The sequence below is a fragment of the Corvus moneduloides genome, chromosome 1 (assembly GCF_009650955.1).
Source record: "Corvus moneduloides isolate bCorMon1 chromosome 1, bCorMon1.pri, whole genome shotgun sequence".
NCBI classification, from domain to species: domain Eukaryota; kingdom Metazoa; phylum Chordata; class Aves; order Passeriformes; family Corvidae; genus Corvus; species Corvus moneduloides.
Genome location: NC_045476.1, coordinates 54,448,634 through 54,465,182, shown reverse-complemented (window position 1 = coordinate 54,465,182; position 16,549 = coordinate 54,448,634). Strand labels below are relative to the sequence as shown.

The 16,549-nt window shown below is 37.4% G+C and overlaps 1 long non-coding RNA gene across 1 annotated transcript in view; it reads right to left on the bottom strand.

Annotated features, from left to right (window-relative positions):
- Positions 1-16,549, bottom strand: part of LOC116444574 — a 64,609-nt gene that overhangs the window by 13,487 nt on the left and 34,573 nt on the right. Inside the window, exon 3 of the long non-coding RNA XR_004240387.1 lies at positions 15,743-15,810. This is a non-coding gene — a long non-coding RNA (uncharacterized LOC116444574). The remainder of the gene's footprint in view (positions 1-15,742; positions 15,811-16,549) is intronic.

Below are 16,549 nucleotides of genomic sequence, written 5' to 3'. Positions count from 1 at the left end.
CATGTACAATTCCTAAAGGTTATGTTAGAGAACATTTCTAAACCCAGAATTTACTGCAGCTCAGAACTCTTTACATTTCAGAATCCTAACCAAATTCTAACTCTTGCAATCACGCCACCTTAGAATTAGAAACCTAATCTTGTATACGTTAGAATACCGTGAAAATACCCTGGAAATATCCAGAAATAATATTACTCAGGATCCTAAGTGAACTAGCCATAAGCCTAGGTTGATTAATGTGTCTAGATCCTAAAATAACAGGAGCTGCTCAGACCTTCTATATCCAAATAGTGAATGCTACATGTGCTTTACTTCCAGAGTGGTACCTTGGAATTTTATATCCTAATCTAGGATTATAGTTGTAGTATTTGATTTAATTCTAGAGAAATAAATTAAGTCCATCAAGTTTTAGGACCTTTAAGACAGGTTAGCAAACCTACCTACACTATGACTCAGCCCTCCCTCTATTCAGCATTACTGAGTCCCAAACTGAGAGATCTTAGTTTCTCCAAAATAAATCATGTCAGGTTTGTCTTTCCCCTTGCAGAATCAGATGTAATAGTCAGGAAGAAAACTTATGGGAACCCACCAGTAACTGCAGTTCATGTTCCCTGGCATTCCCAGGCAAACCCTATATCTAGACCTAACCCTAATCCTGTTTATGTTGCTTGTTCACTTGCACCAAAGTCAAGGAGAGAGAAGAGCCTTAATGCCTTCAAGCAGGTTACTAAGAATAATCTGCCTGCTCCTGTCCAGAGCCTCCAGATAACCCCACTGCCAGCTGAGAGCCGCTGTCACATAGAAAATGGCACACACCCCTTGTCTGTAGAAAAGGTTTGAAGATATAAACCAGCAACATGCATCCCAAGAGCTCCCTCTGATATTCTTCTTGTGCTTTCTTCCTTAATCATCTGTCTGCTTCTGTGTGGAGAATACTTTACAGTACCTCCCTTGCCTGCCACAGGTCTATTAGCAAAGTAACAGTTATCAACAGAATAAAAAGCAGCCATAAAAGGAAGAGAAATAAGCTGAAAATAAAATAAATAAGCACTGGATTCAAGCAGCAAGGAATATTTAGCCTAGACACTAAAAAACTTTTTCGTGATTTGAATAGCTAATTATCAAAATGGATTCTTGAGGTGGTGCTGTTGTGTATCTGAAAAGTTTGCAAGTTTCTATGCAGGGAAACAACAGGCTCCTGAAGAGGAGGTCTCACAGTTCCTCTTGTTTTCCTCTGATTTGTATCTAAATAACAGAGTCAGGTGATGCCAAACATCCAAATGTAAATCTGTCTTTCCCTTGAGACTAAGGAGGCGACCATCTCTAGATTCCTGCAGTGAACAGTGCTGTGTCCCAGATAAGCTTCATGTCTGAATAATCCAGTTGTTTTAAGTATCAAGAATAAAATGTTTTTGATACTTCTTCATTGCATTTTTATTTTCAGTCCTTGCCTGACATTACTTAGATATCAGCCAGATTCAAACTATGAAATGCTTTAAAGGGATGACAGTTGTATCTTCACTAGCATAAATGATGCACTTCTTGAGAATGTTCCTATCTATTTGTTCACATTCTTTAAATGAGAAATGTGAGTTTCTATTAACAACCAAACAATTCTATTACCCAGTTCTCTCACTAAAAGAGACACTTTGGTCAGAGTATGCTCTGCAAGACTTTACAGAGTCTAGACAAGCCCTATAACTTACACTAAATCAAGTCTGTTTTGTCAAACCAAGCATCTGGGCAGGAGTGGCAAACAGCATGAACCTGTACCAGTAAAATATAGAAAAAGAAAATGTGCTAGAAGAAACAAACAAACAAACAAAAAAAAAGAAATAGGTACAGAACACAGACAGTTTAACCAAAAGTTTCAAAAGTATTTTAGGAGCTGAAGGAAAAAAAACCCAAACTGCAAATGTCCAGATGATTTATCGAAGCCATAAGGTATTATGTTCTTTAGTGTTTAACATTGTGACTATTACATAATGCATTGCCTGATTGCAGAATTCCTTGCAATTAATAAAAGTGTTATTTCTTTCTTGTACATTGTACTGCTGTAGAATGAACAGTTAGCAAGAGTAATTTTCTAAGCGGTCTGATTAATATCAAATTAGTCTTGTTTAAGTTTCGGTGGCCAAATTCTTATAAGAATAATTTTCCTAATTAGCTTGAGATGTACTCCTCTTCCTGCTGAAAAGAAAAGGAAGTTTGGGTGTTGTTTTTTTTCCTGTGGATTCTCATCTAACACTAGATGAGGTGTCAACCATAGTCCATTGTCCTTTCTGAACATCTGTAAGTTTCACAGTCACCCTACTTTGTTCTCCGTGGAGCTGGCAGGTCTACTCCCACTCCTAAAACCACAGGTCAGTGAAAGAGGGCTGGAATGGGTCAAATTTTGATTTACAAGAGGTTAAGAGTAGCAGGTCATAGCAGGACATCTCCCCTCCTTCTTCATTCCCAAGGGTGATATAAATTCAAGTTCTTCCTAGTTTTGAATTTTCTTACTTTTTTCCTTCTCTCCCCCATCCTGCAGTGGGCCAGGGAGGGTCAGTAATCAGCTGTGTGGGACTTAGTTGCCAGCTGGGGTTAAACCATGACACTGTGGAAGCTTGCACTAGATCCAGCTTTGCTGAATTAAGTAAAAAGGCAAAAAGCCCCAAACCAGAAATGCCAACAAGTGGTAATGAAAATTTAACTTCCAGAGGAAATGAAAAAGTTATTTGACTGTGGTGCTGTTTATCCTTTGAAACTGATCAGGAATTGATTAAATGGAAGGAATCAAAAAAATTCCGTGGCTCAATGAACCTTGTGTGTGTATCTGTACAATTCATTATACCGGTAATAAAAAAAAGGCTTATAACATTACCATAGTGTTATCTCATCCTTGATGAAGAGTACAGTGGCATAACATAGCAAATTCTCTGTCCTCCAGAGACCCATAACAGTCACGACCTGTCACTTGCATAATTCTATCTCTTTAAGATCCGTTTTTAAATTCAGAATATTCTGTGATTCTGTGGTAAGATGTGTCACTGTTGGACGTTACAAAGGACGTCTAAAGTCTTGTATGTCCCTAACTGGTAAAAATTCAGACAAATTTCAAGTTTAAATAATGTTTCAGCTTCTCTAAAATACTGATGTAGGGATGCCTCGTAATTTTCATTTTTAAAATTATCCCTCATAAATGCAATAGCATTTGAAATAGCGTTGTTCTGAAACCAACAACTTGGAGGAATGATAAGAACAGTTCAATATCTCAGTTCTCGAGTGGCACTTCACACTTCCCAGGAAGGGCTGTTTAGCACTCTAGAAATATGAGCAAGTATGTTCTGTTTCATTTAAACAGACTCTGCTCATGTCCTTTAACAGGCAAACTGTTTGCCTTTCAAAGAAAACATTTGGTTAGATGCAACCACAAGATGTGTTTCTTTGATCACTATAAATAGCTGACTTTTGTTTATACAATGTGATTTAAGCTTTAGCACAGCTTGAGAGGTGTCATAGTGCAGCACATTCTTAGGGAATATTTTTATCTGAGTTTTCTCTAATATTCTTGGAAAATCAAACCCAAAGTCTGAAATTTCATCACCCTTATGAGGACTTCTGGTCTGCATATGCATCTCAGGCCAGCTACTGCTGCAAAGCATTGGTGGCAGAACACAACTAAAAATGAGGTTTTGCCTGAAGGCACCTATGCTTCTTCAAGCAGCAAAAAACTGGTTGCCTGGTGGAGCACATTCTTCACACACTCAGGGTTAAATTGTGTCAGGAAGAAGTTTTTGTCTGGTCAGGTGGACAGAGAGGTTTTTGGAGGGATAGCTGGGAGGACAGGCTACGTTTCTAGTCTCTCCTCTGCTCTGCTCTGCTTGTGGGACCTTGCAAATTTTGAGACCTCATTTGCAAAAGTCCTTATTTTACTTTCTGTTCCAAGAAAAAAAATGTAAGTTTTCACAGATTTTATATATATATGTGTGTGTGTGTGTTCAGATAATGTGAATAACATGCTAAGCAAGATACATGCATTTGCCTGCTTTCTTTACCATCAGAAAAACAAAATATGTATGAGCATGTTTTGTCAAAGCAAAATACATGTAGGAGATAAAGGGAAGTATTGCTAAAAATGGTGGGGACATTTAATTTAGTTGGCTTTTCTTACACCTACAAACCATGCAGTTTCCTTTACATTTAGTTGCAGTGCACTCACAAATGTTAATGTGAGCAAATAATAATGAATAAATCTAAATTGACAGCAGAATTCAGTTAAAGAAAATACAGTTAAAGAACTCTGTGTTCCCAAAACTTATACCAGCAGGAAACGAGGGCAATATGGAGATAACATATGTGATTAAACCCGTGGTGCCAATAGTGAACCCTGATGAACAGCATATAGTAAGTACTGGCTTGCAGACAAAGTTTTATGTCCTGATAATGCCCATCACACGCTGTGTGAGCACGTACAGCATGCTGCCCTCCTGAGCAGCTTACTATCTAACAAGCATATTTCATCAGAGTGTTTGGAAAAACAACACATATTTCAACACATTCAGTGATGGTTTGTGAACTAAAAATGGCTACACTTGTCCTCTATGTTATTTTCAGTGAAACATTCACGAAAGTCTTGTGAAGTTGCAGACCTCATCTGTCTTCTGGCAATGCAAAGGAAATGTGGATCATGCAACTAAAAATGTCATTTGCAAGGTACACCTTGGATTAGATTTTGTATATTGCTAAACAGTCTTTATTGAGAGACTGGAAGCTTTTTTACTGTGTCCACAACAGTACCTTGCAGCAAATGCTCATGTTTTCCTAATTACTTTTCTCTACAACATTTTCCAGTTTCAGCAGGAGCATAATTAGGCAGCATTACTAAACAGCTGAAGATAAGACATCCCTTGCTAGGCTTTTATCTGGTGACATTCATTATGAATAAACACATTTTCATTTCATTTTAAGGAATGTTGTTTTAAGAAAGATGCACATATATTGCTGTTAAGTTGCAGCCTGAATAGTCATGATCTCTAGTTATTCAGATTGTTTGGGATGTATTATTTCCAATTTAGCAAATATTGTGCTGCAAAAGGATGAGGTTTGGAAAAGAGCTGTCTAAAAATAGAACTGCTGATTCCACAATGGTCGTTACTTTACCCTCAGGCTTTATGCCTAACTGAACAGCAGTGCTTGCTGAGGTGCCGATGCAATAACCTCGCTGAATGTACTCTGCTATTTCAGGATTATCACTTCAGCATCTATACAGACTCCAGCTTTGAAATCTGCCTCTCCTAAACTGCACATATCACAGCAAAAAGCTACATTCTGTGCAAATTGTATGTTTAAGTAATTTCAGGACATAATGTAGAGTAAATATATGCAGGAGCACATCTACAATAGACAAAGTGCTTATGAAGAAGCTGTTTGTAATGTAAGGGACCCTTTTCTGAACCACTGTGGGTCAGTGGCTTTTTCTCTGTATTTTTCAAAATATACTCAGTGCTATGCTGTGGCACCTTCCACAGACTATATTTAAAGCACCATAATCATAAATCATATGCTACTCAATACCCGCAGGCAAAATCAGTTATAATTCAATTGGTTAGCCTTGCTAAATGCTGCAAGGGTCTCAACCACCCAGCTGAGGTGAAGTTTAACCATCTGCTTCAAAAGAGTAGCAGCAGAGAAAAACTAACAGAGCTGACATGCAAGTCTCTCAAGGAGAAAAGAAGCCTTGGGCTGCTAAATGTCAAAACTGCTTACTTCTCAACCCACCCCAGTGCCGAGTCAGCTGTGGAGTTTGAAGATAAATGACCCACTGAGCCTAAAAACAAGTGCTTTGACTGTTGGCTGAGCCCAAAAGGAGGGTATTTTAATCTATCACGTTGCTTCCTTTATCAAGCCCATTACACCATCTGAAGCATAGTAGCTTTGTTTCCAAATTAACAACACATAAGCCTACGAGCAAAACAGAATAGCTGAAAAGCGCTGGTAGTCCCTCAACTGTGCTTCATTTGCTAGCAAATATACAGCTGAGCAGATGCACGGGTGGCTTTGTGAGACATTTTTAGTCAAAATGTCTGCTGCGCTCCCTTCTAACCCCCCTGAGAAGGTGCCATGCTAACACTAAACATTGTTTCCTTTGATTTCTTTGCTGTTTCCCCTCCACACTGAGTGCAGACTTTCAATACAGAGTGGTTTGCAGGGTAGTTTGAAGCCTAGGATGCTTTCATCAACAGCCCCCAAACAGCAGTTAGCCTAGACATGGGATCTTGCTTCTAAAACTGCTGTGCCATCATTACTGATACTTGTCTCTGCTTGCAAGAAAGCTAGTGCCCAGCAAAAATAACAGAACAGATCTTCTTTGAGCCCAGGAGCACTTTCCTTAGAAGGATCCATGTATTTTGTACCACATCAAGGAGAAAATTAAAATCAGTATCAGTATTCCCTTTAAAAAGCAGAGCAAAAATAGGCTGCACAATGTAAAGAGAGGACAGGAAAAGAGGGTAAGGCATTCAGATGTTGCTCTGTGAGGCCCACAGCATGGGCTGCTTTGATATGGCCTCCCTAGACTCTACAGATGTGTTGGGTAGCAATCCCACTGGCCTCTATTATAATTTCAGGCATCCAGTGAATCAGTCCCCAGACATCACCAGAAAAATTCCTAAACTAGTCCACATGACAACAATTTTCCAGAAAGAAATCCTGCATAGATAATTTTAGATCCTAGCAGTGGTGTTGACAGAGCTGCTACAAGGGGCTCCAGAGACACTTGCCCTTGCCACCGCTGAGGAGGCAGACAGGCATTGGTTTTAGGAGTGGACCTCTGAGGAACCCCATGTGTATCTATCAGTTAGGTGCTCCTCTTGTTTCATACACAAGGACACCCTACTGACTCAGTTAGACATTCTGAATTTCAGCTTCCCTCATACTAAACTCTCCTTTTGAAGTGTGGCAGAGATGCAGACATGGTACGCTTTACAGGAATATAATTGATGTTATTTATAGCAAGAAAACTTTAAAGTCATTTTTCCCATGATCTCATAAATTCTTTCAATTTTTTTGTCAATTAATAGTGGTGAATTTTTTAATCTTGTACATATATTTTTTCTTGAAGTAGATGCTGTGGAGAGATTCCAGGTTTCCAACACACCCCTATGTTCACTTAATTATGAACAAAAACTATTTGGTGTCTTACACTCTGCATCCATAGTCTCATACTCTAAATTACTTCTTTTTAAATGAAAATTTTAGCAGATATCTGCCCATTCAGGCAAAATAAACAAAAAATCTTCCATGTGCATCATTTTCTTCCCACTTTTAGAGCACCTTGAACCCAACAATCTCATCAAACTTTTCCCAATACTGGTCAGTATTGCAATGGAACTATAAGACTGCATTAAGGCTAACACAGCCTGTGCTGGTGGAAGACTGCTGATGTTCACAGGCAGCTGGTTCCTCAACACTAAATTTTCCTTTAAGTATCAACTATATGCTCCCTGTGAATGTTAATGGAGCTGTGATTACCTCTCACAGCCAAGGAGGGAGATGAAAATGTGAATTTGAAAGTTATTTGAGTTGAAGAATGAAAGCCAAAACCATGCAAAATTTTCAAATTAAAATTCTGAACTCCAGTTATCTTGATTCAAGTTCAGTATTCATTTATAAGGACAGATCATAAATAATATAATCAGAACAATTATTGTGCATTATGTTACTTGTGTTGTCCCTAGCTATACACAGTATAAGAGCAAAGTTTGCTAGCAAGTCTCAAGTAAAAATGGTATTTTAGAGATGTGACATTTCTGCTCTATTTTTTATGATTGAAAGAGGTATGAATCCATCATACTTAGATTTTGCATAGCCATTACACCCACTCTATTGTTATTTGCTAAACATAAGCAATTCAAATCCATCAAAATATTCCAATTCTTTAAACCATTACCTGTGTTTAGAGACTGAGTTGATGTATGGTGGAATGGAAGTCTAAAATACTGTTGAAGTCAGCTCTTAAATTAATTCAGGATTTCCTGATATATAACTCAAAGAAAGTACAATTGTGGTGACTGTGCCTTTGTGTCTGAACCCCTGGCAGGAATCATAGGAAATATGTCACCTGTCCTAAGGTTTCTTTTTATGTGAGCCCATCTATTTCCTTTTTAGTCATTTTACCTTTGTGAAAATATGTTTTGTGCATTTTCTGTAGTTCTGGATTATTTATACTATCTACCTAAGAAATTTGGTCACTATAAAAGCAATAAAAAAAGATTTGCACTCCAAGATGTTCCTTAGAAGACCCAGGATGCTGAACAGAGGGAATTCTCTTATTCTCAATGACAAAGTTATGAACCCTAAATTCATTTTCTACATCACAATCCCGTGACAACATCTATACTTGTTCTGTCACTTTATATTAATAAGCATTTCCTTAGCTCAGATTTCTGAAGTATCCATTCACAGAAAAGATAAAAAAGATCTTATCATTTATTTAGTAATAGCCCTTGTCTGTTAATCAAGTATTGCACACTCTCTATTGGCTATCAAATACAAAGAATTCAAGGTTCACCTGAGATATCTGCATCACACCCATTCATTTTCTCCCATAAGGAACACAAAACAGTAGCAAACTTTAGTTCACAGATGAACTAAATACTTCAGTCACCATAATCTAATACTAATGCACAAATCTGGTATCTTGAAAAAATACTTTTTGTCTAAATTGGATTTTTAGTGCTCCTTTTATTAAATCAGAATAGAGAAATGGGTTTTCTGTGTTTTGAAACCATATTTATTTGCAATATTAATCTCTGGAGACAAAGCTTGCATGAAGTTTGTTAACCAGGATGCAATTTCACCTGAATTACAGATTTCATATACAAAAGTCTATGCACTAAGGTTTGGATCCCACCGGGAAACTTAGAATGTAATAACTCCAAATCAATAAAACTCCCCAAATGTTAGTTAAGAAGGATGGTCATTAACATAGTCTGTTTACTGTCTGAACAGGAGATGGCTCCAGATAGCCATACCCAAGGGGCACTAGCATTTTCTAAGTGCAATGTAACACTATCATGAAGTTATAAATGATGAGAAATCTTTCAGAGAAGATACAATGCAACCTGAAAAAACCCACATAAACATAAAAAGAGAGGCTTGTCTCCAGATGCAAATCATCTGAACTGTGAGTGGCGTCCAGAACTTAGGAAGTTAAAAAGAGGTAGCGATCCCCTGTAACCTATTTGTTTCTAAATTTGGTAGCTGTGTTAATATCGGGATTACAGAAAATACGTATCTAGTTTACATTAAGCAGCTGTCTGATTTTGAAAGTGAGTGCAGGGAACTACCAAATAAAATGGCATTCCATCCATAGCAGGGTGATGATCTCAAAACCTGGAGTACTGTGTATGCTGTCTTAGACTACCACTTCCTAGCATTCCAGAATATTAAAAAACTTTCTTGCCCTTTCAAAAGGAACAGATTTTAAACACAGGTATATACACTCTATTTTAACAGAGCCAGCAAATTAATTGGTATGAGCCAACTTATCTCTGAGGCAACTGATTTCAAAGTTCCAGAACGGAAGAAAAGTTTAAACCATGAACTTCCCTCTTTACAGCCAAAAAACTTATTTTGGGGGAAAAAAAGTCACCATAACTGCCCCAGTACATGCTTATGATTTCCAGAAGTGGATGAACTCCTTCATGGATCCAGAGATGTGCTGAAAATAAACGTTTTCCTTGGGATGTCTGACAATTTTCATAAAAATATGGCAGCTGCTTTGGTGATTTTTAGGAGTTCAGGTCAGATATACCAAATATATGGAGCCTGTGTATCTAATTGAGGACCTCGGATCCCATCAGGCCAAAATCCTTTTGTGGATGGGACTATACAGAGGTTGCTACTATTGTGGCAGAGAAAGGAGCTCTATTCTCTAATGCCCTCCACTATCATCTTAACAATCAGGAAAAGCAGAGTAGGACTATCCTAATGAGACTATCCTTTGTACATTTTTATAACACCTGTTTTGACAGCACATACCACAGTGAGACAAGGGAAGGAGAAACAAAAGGAGATTCATTTTCTGATTTGCAACCAGGCAAACTTTAAAGTAGGTATGGAATAGAGTGGGAGGGATGTGGAAATGGGCTGTAGTCATTAAGCTATGGAATCAGCAATTTGTTTAGCTCTCACAAAGCCCTTGACAAAACATTCATTGACTTAATGCAAATGTTTTAGCCCCAAGTAACACACAGCAATACTCTGCAGTCTCTTTGTTATGGGAAAAAAAAATCTCTGTGCTGAAAAAGCAAAATACTTAATACCACTTTCAGAAAAAAATGTCTTTGCAATGCCTAACAGTAGTTAATGTAGAAAATAACTCCAGCTGTGCTGTCTCTGTTTCCCAGCCAGCTGACATCCCTTTTCAGCTTTTTGACGTGTTATCTTGTGCCTGAAAACATTACTTTTCCCCCCATTCCATTTCCTTGAGCTTGAGATTCAGAATGCAAATATATGGAAAACAGCATATATATTGTTTACAGCAAGCAGCAAGAGGCCTTCATTGGCTTACTTTTTGAACAAGAAAGGAAGGTTGGTCAGTCTGCAGTTAGACAAGAAACTGAGTTCAGAGTTCAGGTCTCGCACAATTGTCTGTTTCATTTCCACACTCCTCTGTAAATCATTTAAAATACAGCACATTGGCACTGCATCATATTTCACTATGTGGAATGTAAAGAATAATCACTCCTTGGATGAGAAGCCAGAGCAGCAAAGATGCTAGTGAAGAATAGCTGGAAAAGGGTTAGTTCAGGTCAAAGAGCTGTTACACCATCTAGCACATAGCATCTGAGTCAATTGCTGACACAGACAAATTTGGAAGATAAACAGGGGCCTCATATAGAAACAGGGAAAGAAAATGAGTTTAAAAAAGGCCACCAGGAAACTCTGTAAGTATTCTGCCATCGGAAAATGATTCTGTAGCATATTGGAAAGGACCATACAAAATGACTTTTTCAGTGAGGCACAGTAAATGAAACTTTTAGTAGTTCTCTGCAAAAATGAAAGAACATCCTTAAAATAATATAAAAAAAAGGAAAGGATGGGGATAGCTATAGAAATATGTCTTCTGCCCAAGTATACTGTAAGGAACTTGGTATCTGTGGAAGCAAGAAGTTATTCAAACATCATAAGTTACCAATTTATGAAGATCCTTCACCATAACCACCATACCATAACATAAACTATAACCTATGGGCTTGCATGGGCATGCATGGGTATACATATACATATGTATAGAATACCTATGTGTAGTATCATATACCTATGTATACCTAGGAGTGTAGTATTTAGACATCTATAGAAAATATAAAAATTTGCATTATTTCTCCTTTGGGGAACTGGAACAAGGCAAATGTTTTAGTGAAGAAATTACATGAAAAAAATGAGTCCAAATGAAAGGCTGAAGCGATCAAAGAAACATAGTAAAGAAAATATGAGTATATAAGCAATATATATATGAGCAATAAATTTGAGTGTCTATTCTACATGATTTATAGAAAAAAGCAGAAGTAGTGAAGTTAAAATGACATTAAGATAGTCTCAGTCTCAGGATTTTATGAAAGATATCTAATACTTGTGACTTCAATTTTCTTTATTTAAAAATTATTTCTTTGAGGAGCACTCAGGTCACAATTCAACCTTCTTGTTGGGTAACCACAAAACAGAAAATGTAATTTAGGGAAAAAAAGAGAAAGCTAAAAGTTCCAAGGTGATCCTCTAAGGTCAGTTAAAAAAAAAGTTACATTCACAGTATCTGTGACATTTGGTGACATCCCAAGTTTCTTCATCTCCTACAACAAAAAAGGAGTGACAACCTGAAGGCAAAAGGCATTACACTTAAAAGCCAAAACTCTCCTTGTACTGCATCCTAAGGTTTTAGTGGAAACCCCCATGATTCCATCTCATCTGATTCCCTCCTCCCAGTCAAAGGGAACACGATTGATTTACTCACAGGATTATCCTGATGCTGTGAATTGGCCAGGGATGAAGCCTACTCTGGAGAAGTACTCCCCCAGAGTGAAACTCCTTGCTTGAAAAAATGCATCACTACTCATGACTCCCACACAATTTCCCTTTTCCTCATATGCCAAGCTTAAAAGCAGAAACTCATAACCAAACTGGCATCAAAACAACTATTCCCCCAGAATTTGCATATTATGTGCCAAATGCTCTCATGTCAAAATGAGAATACAACTTGAGAGGAAAATTGCTGAAACATTGCAGGCCTGACTCTGGTTGTGCTGATCTTAAGGAAACAATGTCCCACTAAGACACTGTGCCTGTGCAGCACATCTCATGCTGAGCATTCCAGCCAGCTTTCCTTGGGCCAAAGAGTGAACCGGACAATTTCATACAGTGTGCACAGCCCTGCCTGGCAAACATACTCGCTGCAATGCAGGGTGCTTTTGCAGAGTGTTTAATTCAGCTTCCAACCCATCCAAAGAGTCTTCCAACCCATCCAAAAGCCAGGACACAAAATACACTGGACTTCTATACTGCTTTGTGGGTAGATATGCTTCTTATGCTAGACATATATCCTAGGGAAGTGACTAAAGGGCTTCCAGGGACTGAAGACATCCCTTTTTTGTTGGTCTCTCAAAGTTACAGTGACACAGCTGGTTCTCCATACAAGGTTTATGAATTATGAACTCACAAACCTGAATGGGAAAGAAAGCCAGGATCAGAAAAAAATCCGAATCCACATACTGATTTACATAAAACAGCTAAGGTGCTTGTCATGAGAATCACTGATTTTTAGACTCGGGAAATAAAGGAAAATACTTGAATACGTTAATATAGAAACAGATAAAGAGCAATATCAGGAATGCAATTTATTTTTATTTTTATTCTTATTTTTCAAGGCAGTTTTGTATTCCTGAATTCTTTTTTAAAAAAGAAAGGCCAAAGTTGGAGCACTGGTACCCAAAATCTGAAGCAGACTACAGCCTTTTCTGTATTTGCTCTCAGTACAGAAAAAGCAGGGATTTTTCCAACACATTTTGCTGCAAGGATGCCACCAAGACAGCAGCATATATACCTCAATGCAAATTAACAAGGGATGTTATTTTACCATTTGTCATAAAGGCTCTTTCTGAGAACACAAAGCACATATTTCATTTCACATAAGATGCAGCTTTACAGCAAGGCCCAACTTAGTGCACCTCCTGCAGTTAGCAACAAAAAGCTTCCAAATAGTTTTCAGATACCACTGATATTTCATAAGAACACAAAATTTTGCTAATTGCCATCCTGTTGAGTGACTTTTGCCTGAAGAACAAGAAACAGAAATCCTTGCTCCAGTACGAGCATCACCACCAATTCCCATTGACATCAGTAAGTGCCCTGAGACCTTCAATATTCACAGATTAGCTGAAGTCATTAGTCACAGCAGATCATATTGTTGCTGTTAGTCATTGATTTTCTATTTACGCTTAATGGCAAATTTAGCACTTACCAAAGCTGCCAAATTAACAACATTGACTAGAAAACCAAACTTCAGGAATGAAAAAAAAAAATAAATAACACAGTCCAAAATTTTCCACATTGTCAATATTGGCTCCTTGGAGCATGACTGAAGAAAAAGGATCTTGTATATTACTACTCATTCCACTCTGGTCAGACAGCCCAGAAAAGTGCTAAAACACAGCAAGGTTTCAAAACCCTGCAAAGATTCCTTAGTCATACTCTTATTTAACTTCCCTGATAAAATTCCATTAGCTGGTTATTTTTCTCCAAAAAGAATTCATATTTTTTTAGAAGGACTTCTTTATTCTGAATCTACCTGGTGCCATTGTCTCTGGCCAAACTACTAGAATACAGAAGAGTACAGGATATACCTTAATATAAACCTTTATTTGTGGGTGAGACTGTGTTTATGGGTTTATATAATCACCAACCACAAAGACAGCTCAGTCCTTTAGAAAAAAAGGGTTTGACATTTTAAAAAATTCAAACTTTTGAATTTGAATTCTCTTAAATTGCAGACTATCAAACAAAATTAGTTAAAAAATTAGATCAGAAATTGTACTGGTATTATTTCTATTTTTTTCTAAAAAGTTATTTAATACAACCATGGTAAACCTTGGCTTTGAACAAAAGTAAAATCATAAGCTCTTCTCCTCTGGCATACTTAGATTATAATCATGGCATAAAAATGTTTATTTTTAAAAAACAATAAAACCTAAACTGGGGAGGATATCAAAGAGCTGGAATTAATATGCTGCTTACAAAGACCTCCACCTTTATAAGGGAACTCTTATAAAAAAAAGAAAATAATCTTCTGTCCCTCCACCTTCCCCTCCCAAAGACCTTGTTTTCTTTTACTAGGAATAAGCAGCCTGATAAATTTTGCATTTTCATTTGGTAGGGTTGGAGTGGGACATTTAGCCAGGGAAAATTACATAATAAACTCACAGTCTGGCATTATTAGCAAACAAAAAAATGCCATTCTGTTAATGAAGCTTGGAAGATCTGAGGAATATAAAATCTAGCATCTCCTACTGAAAGCAATCCTGCCAGCAAAAGGCAATATTTTTCTTAATGAATGTTTTATCCAGAAGGCTCTCACCTCCCAAATTCCTGAAGCTGAAAACCTAAACCATGGAGGATGAAGTCAAAATATAGAAGAACAACAGTAAAACCCCCAACCCATCCCTAAACCTTTTTCAAAATTCCCAAATCTTAAATAAACGAAATGAGAACTTGTCAGAAATCATTAATCTCTGCTGCCTTTGGTAGAGTATATTAACTAAATGCAAATGCTATCAAAATGCACCAAGGAATTTCTCTTTCTTTTTCACAGGATAGGGAGAACTGTCAGGGCCTCAGTTACTGTTTTCAGCTCCAAAGCACAACCCAGATATTCTGGAGCATATTAAGAAATATCAGTTGCTTCTAACTACTTCTCAGGAGCAACCTTGATTTTTTCCTTTCCCCTCACCCACCACCCCTCCCATTTCCTGTGATACCTTTTGGTTGCAATTTTTAGTCCTTGTTTGTATTGTTTATTAGAAGTTTTTATAAAATGCTTTACAGAGTGGGTTAGTTAGGGCTTGTAGACTATTTTCTATAATGACCACTGAATACTAAATGATCACTGTATGGGTTTGGGCATTTGCAAGGACAGGAGGCTGCTCTCAGTGATGCAAGTGGTCCCAACAAGTCTAATCAGGAGGAAGATAAAGAGGTAAAAAAGGAAATCTCCAGAAATACCCTGCTAGGAGTCATATGTGGAATAAAATAACTGGAACAGCAACACACAGACCTGCCAAGTATCTTGTCTCTGACCAACTGCCATGCATCCTGTTTTCCATGGCCTTTGCCTGCTCCTCCCATTTTAGTTCAGTACCTACTTTTCTTGCAGCCTATACCCGACCAAAAATCCTTCTTCATGCTCATGAAATTTTCTTTTTTCTCAAATTTTCTACTTTTACTTAAATGCTGTTATTGGTGGTCTTGGATGATTTGGGGCTGGTTTTATTTTACTCTGTGCAGTTCCAATTCTAAACCCTATAAAATGGGGTGTAAATTCAATTAAATGTTGGTACAAATTCCCCGTAGTAGAGAAAATACAAGCTTGATATTCAAACATGTTTCTACTAAACTGGTGATAAACTCACTGACTCTGGCTGTAGTCATACTATCACAAATGAGAAGACATTAAGACCATTTTTTAAATCCTATAAATATTACAAACCTTTTAAGAGTTTGTTTGTTTGTTTGTTTTTCATAAAAGCCACATCCTTGAACAAAGCAGAGTTATTCCTATGAATAAAAGATTATGTATAAGAAATAATAAAAGGACACAAATAATTTTAAGAAATAAAATTCTGATGATAATTGATATTAATGTATTATGCTAAAACATGACTATTTAAAATCAACAGAGCTACAATTTGAGTACAGCCTTAGAAGACAAGTAAAGAAATATAGACATGAATATATTATATTATTCACTCCTGCACAATCTTCTGAAAATCACACAGCACAAATTTTCCATAGATCTTTTGTTTTCAGATGGCAATGGCCTCTTAGAGCTACTTGACTCCATATCTTTCAGTTCTCTGTATGCTAGCGGACACAGAAGTAGATCTGACTGAAAGTAGGAGATGCACATTAGATGATTTACTGGAAGGTACTGTGCTGTATAAAACGCTTCTAATCTAGCATGACTAATCATTTGACAACATTTATGTTCAGGGAGAAGATCTATATCTCTTTGGACCTTCACCCTGACAGACTCTATGTAGCCAAAGACTTTGCAAGAGGGTAATTTACTAGCTAGCAACCCTGAGATGACCAGCGCAGAGGGTGATTGTTCGGTAGGAATCAAGGGATCTATGAATACAACTGTATCTTTTGGCAAGGTTAGGATAGGCAAGGCATGAATATAAAAGAGGATTAACCAATCTCCCTTTGCTGGTGAGCGAGTGGCACATAGATCAGTGAGATGACTTCACACATTAAGATAAAGCAAGAAAGTGAAGCCAGAACTTTCAAAATC